At 31.2% G+C, this 11,604-nt stretch overlaps 1 long non-coding RNA gene across 1 annotated transcript; it reads right to left on the reverse strand.

The window, feature by feature from the left end:
- Positions 1–7,582: 7,582 nt before the first annotated feature.
- On the reverse strand, positions 7,583–10,027 carry LOC145145905 (uncharacterized). The gene is made up of 2 exons (XR_013726862.1): positions 9,255–10,027; positions 7,583–9,168 (listed from the first exon to the last, which is right to left on the reverse strand). It is a non-coding gene; the product is annotated as an uncharacterized LOC145145905 (long non-coding RNA).
- Positions 10,028–11,604: the final 1,577 nt, after the last annotated feature.

An 11,604-nucleotide genomic window follows, 5' to 3' on the forward strand; every position in this document is an offset into this window, starting at 1 on the left:
TAACAATAACTCATTTTGATTAGAATATTAAGGTATTCATTTGTTAAATGAATTTTAAATTGAATTAATTACTTTGCATAATTAATTTATATTTTCAATTTAGGCTAGATTTTAATAATTTCTTATTAAAATAATAACTTGCCCAATTATAATTATTTACAGATTTTAACAATTATTTATATGAAATAATCATTAAAATGCATTTTTTACATGCTTAAATACTTAGGAAAATGGTTTTAAATAGTAAACAGTATTGAAAAATTATGAAATTATTAGGAAATCATTATTTCATATAATATTAATTACTGTAAAAATTTTATATTTTTCTGAACTGTTTTAGTATTTATTTAATACTTTAATGATTAAACAACAACAAAATCCGGGAAAAATAATAAATGATTCCCAAAAATTCTGTAAAATTAACCATAGTTTTATAACATGATATAGAGCCCATTGTATAAGTTTCGGATATTTGTGACTATAGGAAGTATTTTTTATATATTTCATTATTAATTAATCAATAAAATCATAAATAATAGTAAACAGTAATATAAATGCGTGAAACTTCATAAATTATGTTTAATCAATATATAGGTCATCCCAAAATTTTCTCAGAATTTATTGTATGCAAAAAGTATTTTATGTGACTTATTGCCCTACTTTATTGCAATAATTATAGTAATTCAATAAAAATAAGTTATTTTTTGAAAATTTCCAGAACTTCTTATTTTATTGATGGGACTCTGAGAAAAATCAGTTTTATGCATAAAATGAGTTTTAGATAGTTTGGTGGATTTAATTTGTTTCTTGTATGAATTTGAAACTTTTAACAACATACCTTGATGAATGCTTCAAGTGGGATGAAGATTTGAGTATAATAGATTGTTCTTGGCTGGAATATGAGTATTTCTTGTATGAATTTCAAGATTGAGAGTGAGAGAAAGAATAGAGAAGGTTTAAGTGGTGAAGAGAATAATGTGTTGGGAGAAAAAGGAAAGGAAAGTGGATGGGAGGTGTGAGTGGGAGACCATGGGAATAATCTTTTTGCTTTTGGTGGTCTTCATAATTTCCCACTAACACAAGCATCTTTTACATAATTAATATAAGAGTTTTATAAAATTTAATGTAAAGTTTATAAAAATAGAGTTTTATAAAATTTAATGTAAAGTTTATAAAAAGGGAGTTTTATAAAAGATGGGTTATTATTTGATTATAACAATCTACTTTGATTTGAAGTTTAATTATAGCATTTAAGTTTGATTCTTTTAATTTAATTAGAGCATTATACTTTGATTTGATTTTAATATGGTATCATAATTTAATTTGATTATAGTTATAACGTTGTACTATACTATGTTGCTATTAACGTCAATTTATATCGTAGTGTATGGGTTTTGATCCTATTAGCGTCAAGTAATCTTGAGTAGGGTTTATTAAATTTCCAATTGGGTTGGGTTGACCCGAATCCATTTTAGGCGGATGTCACAATACCCATTTAGTTTCCATACTCTACATGAACAAGTCTTTTTATCTATATGCACAATATAAGACTCTGCCAAATTTCTTGTTTCAAACTGGTTTAAACATGTTGGTAAAACCTATCAATAACTATTTAAATTGTATTGAAGTTAGTATATAGTGTAAGTAATCAATTAAAATTCAAAATTAAAGTTAATACCTTTGAGCTCTTTTCAAATGATTCAGTAAGATTGTAATAGTTGAACATGGTTCATAATCAAGCCATGAACAACCTTTGATGGTTATTGAATTGTCTCTCCATAACATACAATCTAATTTTTTCTAACATTATGATTATTGGTTTTTTTCTTGCATCTCTAATGACATTGTTAAAACTTTCAGATAATCCATTTTCGATTGCATCACACATCCTGTCCTCTTGAAAGAAAGCTCTACACCATGATTTTAGGTTCTTTTCCATAAGGTAATCAAATGATGTAGGATTAAGTAGTTGTATTTCCTTCATGGCTGCATTGAATAAAGGCTCAGTGGATGCCTTACAAGCCTTACAAAACATCCTCTCATAATGTACACCACTAAATCTTTTCCTGAAGTTGACAATAATATGCCTTGCACAATGTCTGTGTTCAGCAGTAGGCAATACCTCCTTCACAGCCTCCAACAGCCCCTACACAATTTAAATTCATCTGTTAAGAAAATAAAAATTCATTAAGAAATTACATTAAGTTGTATAGTAAGTGACATACCTTATGTTGATCTGACATCAGGGTAATACCAAAACAATTTGCCATTTCTATATCATCTTTAAGATTCTCCAAAAACCATTTCCAATTTTCTTTGTTTTCCACACAAACAACTGCCCATGCTATTGGGAAAATATGATTGTTAGCATCTCTTCCTACGGCACATATCAACTCTCCACTACATAACCCCTTTAAGAAACAACCATCCAGGTTTATTACTCTTCTATAACTGCCTTTCCAACCTTGTTACTATTCTACAACTACCTTTCTAACCTTGTTCCAGCCCTTCAAAACATATATAAAACTTACTAAAATATGTCTTCTCATCAGGCATATTGTTGACATCCATTTTGACAGTTGATCCTGGATTGGATCTTCTTATCTTCTCACCATATGACCAAAGCTTGGCATAATGCTCAACTAGTGTGCCTTCAATTAGTTCAATTGCATATTTCTTTGCTCTCCTACACTGTCCTATACTCACATCAATTCCAAATTTCTGTTTCATTTCTTCCTTAAGTAGCCTAACACTCATTTTTTGATTTTGTAAGAATTGTGTTGTGAAATGGCTACCAATCCATGCATAGTTTACAATTGACCCCATTTTGAAATTTCTTGCACAATTATGCTCATCTATAAGAGTCTTAATACGAAAAGAATTTTCTTCACTCATGCATGAAGCCCACAATCTAAACTTGCACTGCCCTGGACAACATTGAACTAAACGTCTCCTATTGTTATTTTTTTGTAGCACAATTGATAACCTTTTGCAACAACATAATTACACAACATATGTTTTAACTGTTTAGGACTTTCAAATCTTATCCCGGACATAGGATTTTGCTTTTTCCAATGAACATTTTCATTAAAAGTTGTTACCTCCTCATTAATTGGCGCGTTTTCATCCATTTGATCATATGGGTCCTCATGAGGTGGACTGTCTAGAGTTGGCTGCTCCTTGGGGCAGAGCTTTTCAAAAACACATCATTCAAGGTCTTGTTCATTGGAATGCAATCACCATCTTCAATGTTATCGTCCAAATTACCTTGCACTTGCACTTCATCTAGGTTAATGCCTCCTTTTGTCTCAGCATGCAACTCTTCTATTACTTCACCTACACCAGAAAACTTGTCCCTGGGGGTGCATACTTCATCTATCTCATCAAGAATCCATTGATGAACATTAACACCAACATGATCCATATACACATAAATTACACAACCACAATCATACCCTACTTCGATCAACTCCTGGTAGTCTTTCTCAGTTGCTATTATCCTCAATCCATCAAGGAATTCAATATCGGTCATGCAAAAGTACACATTAACACATGTCTCGTTTGCGAATCTTTGAATGAACAACACAAATTCGTTTCTATCCATTCCAAAAAAATCCACATCCTCAAACCTATGCTCCGCTCTATGTTAGTAACTGATCACTAAATACCTTGTAAACATACCAGCAAAATGAAGATCGATCTTTATGTAGACGTCCATAGCAAGAATCCAAGGGAGACTTTTTTTCGAGGAACAGTAGAAGAAAAGAGAAGAAATGGGCAGATGAAACCGACTAAAGAAGAATATATCTTGTAGAGGAAGGGTTAGATATCTCATTTAACAATACATTACGTGACATGTGATTTGGCGTATGAGGTAGCTTTTTTTAATGACATATACAAGATAACCGGTTGATTAGGATGGGGGTCACCGGGTGACCCCTTCACTTTTTAGAAAATGGCCTTAAAATCCGGTAAAATATGAATTCATGCCCTTATAAAACCAAAAAAATAACATAAGAGACTTTTTAAACCAAAATGTGTAAGTTCGTGGGGCTACAGTGACATTTTCCCATAACTAATTTAATCTAATTGATTTCTTATTAATTTATCAACCATATAAATTAACAAATCAATTATTTAACTATTGATCTCATGTTAATTTATTAATCACATAACAAACTAAGATATCAATTATCTATTCCCAATTAATATATTAATCACATAATATATTAACAAAACATTTCTCTCTCTCTCTCTCTCTCTCCCTCTCTTAATATCATTTTTAGTTATTTTTGGTTATCAGGGAAACCCAAAAGGACTTTGCTTCTATTTTCAAGTTTATACCAATTTAGTTATGAGCTTAGACACATAAATCCAACAGGTTCTTGTAGTTTCATAAGTATGTTGCTATTAATGTATAAAGACATAAATCTACTAGGTTGCATGTACCGTTAAGGGTTTAAGTGATTTTCCGCATGTACATTGAATTTGTAACCTATAAATTCCATGAGTAATAACACTTTGGAATTCTAAAAATCGCGTAGTCACTTTCAAATTGAAGTATTTCGGTGGTACTCCCGAAATCATCAATTGGATAAGACTAAGAATATGAAAAACAAGAACAGAGAATGTTGGATTTTGAATTTCGTTAATGTGCCATAAAATATCACCAAAATTGGTTATAAACCTCCCTTGTCTGAAAACTATTACAAATCAGTTTTATGTGTCCCAAAACTGTCCAAACTATCACAAGATAGTTTCCAGCTGTCATAAACTGTCATAAAACCAGATTTTCATTAAGAGTCTAAACAAAATAAAAAAACATGTCGATTTTCAAGAATTCGGATTTCTAATGCATTTTTAACATATCAATATAACACAAATAAAAAATTTCCAAGATGACCCCAGCCAAGGGCTATGCCCCTTGGACCCCGCTTCCAGGGGCGTTGCTCCCAGACCCCCGTTTATTCATAAGTTTCGCCCCTAAATGACAGTGTAGTTTAAATCTTGAATAAACTTAAACACGTGTGCACTCCGCTCCTCCCTTACTTGTTTAATGTTTATCAAGATTATTTTGATCAACAAATTAATCCATTACTTTTAACTACTATTAGTGAAACCAATCATCCAGAAACGACATAAAGAAGATTAGTTAGAACGTACAAGTTGACGAGAGAATATGAGAGGTTTCCTGCACAATTTTTGGAAAAGTGAAATCGACGTCGACCAATGTGTTTGTATTGGATCTATGGTGTCAATGGGTGTGTGTTTCTGTGGCCAAAAAATTCATTTCACGAAAATCAAAATCAAATCTAACAAATGTTAAAGTCATGGACGATAATCACAACCGAATCTTCAAATAAGGACCAGTTTTGCAATATGATATTTTTTTTAATTTTAGTAAAAATAAAAAAAATAAAAAAAAAAATAAAACAAATTGCAAACCATAGGAACAATTTTTCTAATTTTCTCAAAAATAAATAAAATTAAGGAAATAATCATAAGACGTGTTTTGCAAAATTAACTCGTACCTAAAAGCTAAAAATTATAGCTTTTATTTATATAGAATTGTTTGACAAAAATAGTTTTTAGCATTTAAATGTGTAAAATTAATCAAAAACTAAAAGTTAATGCTCTTAAAAAAAATACTTAGAGGGTGTTTGGCTTATCTTTCGAGAGGCCAAAAGTTTTTTTATGAAAAGATAAAAGGCAAAAAAGTTTGGTAAAAGCATTTTAAAAGCTATTTTTGGATTTTGGATATAAGGAAAACTGACTTTTTGGAAAAGTCAGGAAAACCTGACTTTTTGTAACTTTTCCAAAAAGAACTTTTGACATCTTAAAAGATAAAGCCAAACACCCCTTTAAAGTATCTTGTGGATTTTGAGCTTTTTATTTAAAATAAAAACTAAAATACATTATTGCCAAACAAAACTTGTTTTTTTCGAGTTTTTTCTTAACAACTAAACACTAAAGATCACAAAAACTCCAATGCAAAACAAATGTGGATGGTGAAGTAAGATCGTCCACAATTGAAAATCTATTTTAGTGCTTTTTCATGAAAAATAATTAAAATTAGAATGCTTTTTGTATCTATGGTGAATTGTGATTGTGTTCACTTTCTAAAGTCTATGATTTCCACCATGCTACTTATAGCATGGTGAATCACTAAATGTGATTTAAGATAATCCAAGAATAACAAATTAAAAGTCATACTATTTCCAAATTTAAAACACAAACATATTTGTGCCTTTGATGAGACTGAATATAATGATATCAATTCCCATGGTCTAAGATATATATATATATATATATATATATATATATATATATATATATATATATATATATATATATATATATATATATATACTAGTCGTTTGCCCGCGCGAAAAGACGGGCGGCAAATAGTTTGTTTCGGTAATTAGTTCCTTTTCGGCGAACGGTGATTAGCTTCAATTCAACGATTAGTATGCTTTATGAAACATTCATAAGACACAATGTATTGTCAAGTATCACTAAACATTTGTTTCAATACAACAATCCGTTTTTTCTTTTGACGAACAATGTATTCTTTAATGTATTTGTCGCTTTTGTGTATGTTCGATATATCATATGTTGGATACATTGTGTCGAAAACAGATCATTTTTTATTCATGATAACATATTTAAAGAAAAAACTTGTTTTTAATAGCGGGAAGATATATGGACTTGATTCGTTGGGGTTTTCGGTTTTCATGGTCTTATGGGTTCCCAAACTCAATGACACCAAAGTCTTTACTATTTAGTGACATACATAGTCACATGAACAAATTTACACATACACAATCACAAACACCGTTACAAACATAGTCACACATCCACATACAAAAACAATTATGACATTGTACTTTCAAAGTACAAAGATGAAAAAAAATAAAAAAAATAAAAAAGAAAAGAAAAGAAAAAATTGAAATCAAAGGAAGATGCTATATATGGATAGGATTTGTTTATTTATTTATTTATTATTATTTTTGGATATGGATTGGATACGTTTTTTTTTTGTTTGATTTCGTTTTTTTCTTTTCCGTTAAACTTTGGATTTATTTTTATGTTTGTTGAGATTTTTTTAATTGAAATTATAATGTTGATATGTTTTTGCTGAAACCTTTCTAATCGATTTCATAAAATATATTTAGAAGTGTGCTTGCTATGTGGGCATAAACATGAATTGTTTAATAATGAAGCGGGAATACTCAATTTGTGATATATTTTTTGTTAAATTAGAGTCAATTTATTGCTTGCATTTACATTCTTATTTATTTGTACTCAAGAAAGGTTTTGGTCAACATCACGTTAAAGTCTTTGAAAATATCACAAGACTGGAAAAGACAGAATAATAACACAAATTGCCAACACTTGCAAGTCTAATTTGGGGTAGTTTGTTATAATTCTTCATTATTATATGATTTTTAGTTAGGTTATAATTTTATGGAAATTAAGTATCGAGTGTTCCACACAAGTACTAACTGGTGGCCACCCACTTAGAATTAAGTATCTTCTTTATGAGACTATATTAACCCTCACGGTGCGGCATCAATACAAAAACCAAAAAATCTGCAAGATTTTGATTTACATTCTGAATCTATTACAAAAATGAAACGTATAATATTTTTTTATGAACTGATATAATGTTCAATTAAGAAATAAATTGGAATTACAATGTTATGTTTGGATCAAAACTTAGACTTGACCATTTTGCCACGGGGGCTTAGTTCCCATGCTGTTGCGGTGCTGTGAAATTTAAAGGCATCTTTAGCATCGGTTTGACTGCAACTGTGTTTGTGATCATGATGTCCTATACAGATAAAAAAAAATATCATTATCAAATTAAGTAATGTAAGTAACATACATATTCAATAAGGTCTAATTGACAGGTCTTTTGTTGATTAACCATTAGACTAATACACATAACCAATCAACATTGCTTAGGTCGCATTGTTATTATACTTGGTTTATAAGTGAAATAATAGAAAATAAATAAAATCAAACCAGCCACCACAACTAAAAATCCAAACGCTATCTCTATCTTAACATCTTAGCAGCTATCAGTACCAACAAAACTGCCATGCAACCACTTTTCCCTTTTGGTCTACTTAAAAAATCTGAAAAACAATACAAAAGTATTGATTCATGTCAACAGTGGGCATATAGTTTCCTTGACAACTTTTAATATTTGCATGTAGTTTCCTTGGCTTCCGTACAGTCTAAAACTTCATACAAGCAAATCCCCATCTAATTCTTTAATGTATCAAACAAACTAAATCCTACTAAACAGTTAAAATTTACCATTTAGTCCAAATATAAAGAAAAACTAAAGAAGACTTTAGTCGTTAAGCTAAGGAGATTGAGGTTAAAGTATGCATTAACTCTAAATAGAAAAAAAAATGCTCAAGAAATGTTTAAAGTATCTCAGGTCTCAATATATAAAACATGGAGTTTGTTCCTGGTGATCTCACAACAATACCTCCATTACTTAACCTGAATGTGAAAACAACAAATATGTTAGGATAAAAGAGTATTTTCCTTTTTTAAAATATGTTCATTTAAAACAAAGTTTAGGTTACAACAGACCTGTTGAACGATTAACCCGGTTTCTTTTGGTATGACTGTCACACTTCTGGTGTTGTTGAATATGATTAAAACAGACCCGAACTATGAACTTTCAACCAAATGGCTATGGACAAAAGATGTTAGATTATAAAAATATGCGGTTCTCAGGTGAAGCTGCGAACTATGACAACAAACTTTGTGATTGAGACATACATTATAACTGTGCTATATAATGTTCATACCATAGATAAAACTTTTCTCTGCCAAACTTATCTAAAAATGAAACAATAGGAAAAAACTTTTCTACACCAAGGTTTGCGCACATTATTACATACCAGTGCATAAATATAAGCAGAAAAAAAAAAGATATATATATATATATATATATATATATATATATATATATATATATATATATATATATATATAGCATAAAAAGGTTTAGATTTTAAGGTTTGTTAACTCAAGATCAATGAAGTTTCAGTTCAGAAGACAAACATGAAGAGATACCTTTGGTTTACCTTAATTAGAACTGAGAATTCGAAAAGATTTAAAATGACGCACCATATGATATAATACCTGGGATTCAAAATAGCGATTAAAAAAAAACAACAAATGGTTAAACATAATAACGATATCGAACCAAGAAGGCAATGCACACTAACCACGATACTTGTGGTTGAAGGGGCGATGATGGTGTCCACATTTTGTGGTCGAAAACCAATTTATTTTTAATCGGTCCTGGTACTATTTAATCGTTTATAGTGAGAGTGAAAAGGGTTTATAAAGAATCGATTGGTGAAAACAGTTTGGGGGTGGGCGTGGGGTTTAAAGGAGTCAAGTCGGTGAAGAGGTGGTGACACAGTGGTGTGTTGGCAGTGCAATAATACGATGGTTGAGGAGAGAGGAGGGGTCGTAATCCACGTTTCACTTTTTGAATCAAAGAGTGAAGATTGTGGGTTTTTTGTTGTGGTGATGACACCACAGTAGTTGAAGGTGACATAGAAGCAGGTAGAGATGGAAAGGTTGTGGTGGCGTTAGGGTTCAATGGTGTGGAACGTATTAGTGGTATGGTGGCGGCTGATTTCGTTTAGACAGAAAGAAAAGTCATGGTAGAAATTAGGAGAACTTGTTCTAAAAAGAGATGGATAGGATTTTGGGGGTAATATGTGGTGGAGGCTGAATTACATTAGGGTTTATGGTTTTAAAGGTGGGAAGGAAACGAAGGGACAAACAACATATGGCGATTCATTTTCAAAACAATGAGACGATTCAGAGGTAGTGTGTTGAGGCTACAATGCTTTAGATCGCAGATGAGAGTTTGGAGAGATAGAGGGTTCTAAATTTTGAAACTGAGATCGGAGTTTATATAAAATGCATATCCTGTGTTTGGCCGATTCAATTGTTGAAAGCTGAAAGTACTGATTCAGTTGCTGAAAATGAGGGGTTACGATTCAATCCTGAAAGTAATGGAATACTAATTCAAAGGTTTTGTTGGTGGATCAAATACTTGTATCATTGCATTATTATTTGTAAGATAAATATTATAATATTATTATATTAATGATTGGTTGTATTTAGAGACTTGAACGTCTTAAAAAATATTATTATTATATTGAATCTATTTATAAAAATAGTAAGATTTTTTTAATAAGATAGTAATATATATATATATATATATATATATATATATATATAAACATTTTCTTCGTACCTTTATATTATTTAAGAACTATTGAAAATTTTAAATCAAAACTAAGAATGTGCTAATAGAATATATCACTTTAGCCATGATTTAAAATGATAAATAAATCACTTTTACTCCAAAATTCTTAGCAGAAGTATCACTGATATCAAACATTACAAGCATAGCTTCCAACATGTTCCTTCCCACATCCATAACAAAAATGTTGTCCACATCTGCAAAAAGAGACAAGTCGATCAGTAACATAAATAATCTTCTTCAAAATCACAACCTAAAGCACAAGTCATAATATTAACCTGCAAGAAATGTGATGGCAGCCGTCTCGTTTTTCCACAATAAAATTGCAGCTTGGGCACCTCTTCCATTGTTTGTTCTTGGCAAGCTGCATCAACATTAGATCCTCTGGATTTCTATCATCCTTCTTTAGGCTCTTAAACTCATGACAATCCATCCCTGTATGCCATGCCACCTTACACTGCGCATAGAACAATCTGTGGCAGTTTGGGCATTCTGATGATGTCACAACTTCTCCACCATCATCCACCAACATGGCTGAGCAATCTTTAAACGGGCAGTAGAATTTCTGAGTAGCCAGGATCAAAGACTCGCACAAAGCATCCTCCCATCTTTCAAGTACTTCTTTTGGGACGATGGATCGACAAAGTTCGGGTCCTATTAGCTGTTTGCATTTTGGGTCAGGACACTTCACCTCCGCCATGTTTTCTTTAATCTTCACAGATACATGTTCGCGTATGCAATCAACGCAAAACAAATGCCCACAAACCTTTGAATTTGAAAACATCTCTGAATGAGCTTTTGTGTCCATGCAAATGCCACAAAAGCTCTCGGGTAATTGGGCTTCTTCAGATGTCTCCATTGGTTGCTTCCTCTTTAACATATTTGGAGGTTTGGAAGTTTCAAGAATTACTGACGACGATGCGGCCTCTTTCTGCGAGTTTTGCGATAATGATGATGATTCAAATTTTTGTGATGACGATGATGATGATGCAACTTTTTGTGATGACGATGATGCATTTGTTTTGGCTACGGAAGATATTAGAGCCTCTTGAAGTTGTAGTTCCTGGGCATATTTCTCATCGGAGATCGAGAAGATATCACCCTCGGCGTCATGGAGAGCTGAGAAGTAGAAATCATCTACATCTACACATTTATCTTGATCTAAAGTGTTGTGTATCGCTGAAAATTTTTTTGAAATTTTTTTTTTTTTTTTAAAATTTGATTTTTTATTTTTTTTTCAGCGAAATTGTCAAAAAGGCTGCGATTTTTTGATAAAAAAGTTTTGTAATATC

This window comes from Lactuca virosa, chromosome 1, assembly GCF_052849685.1.
Source record: "Lactuca virosa cultivar CGN04683 chromosome 1, Lactuca_virosa_CGN04683_v6, whole genome shotgun sequence".
Taxonomy (NCBI): Eukaryota; Viridiplantae; Streptophyta; class Magnoliopsida; order Asterales; family Asteraceae; genus Lactuca; species Lactuca virosa.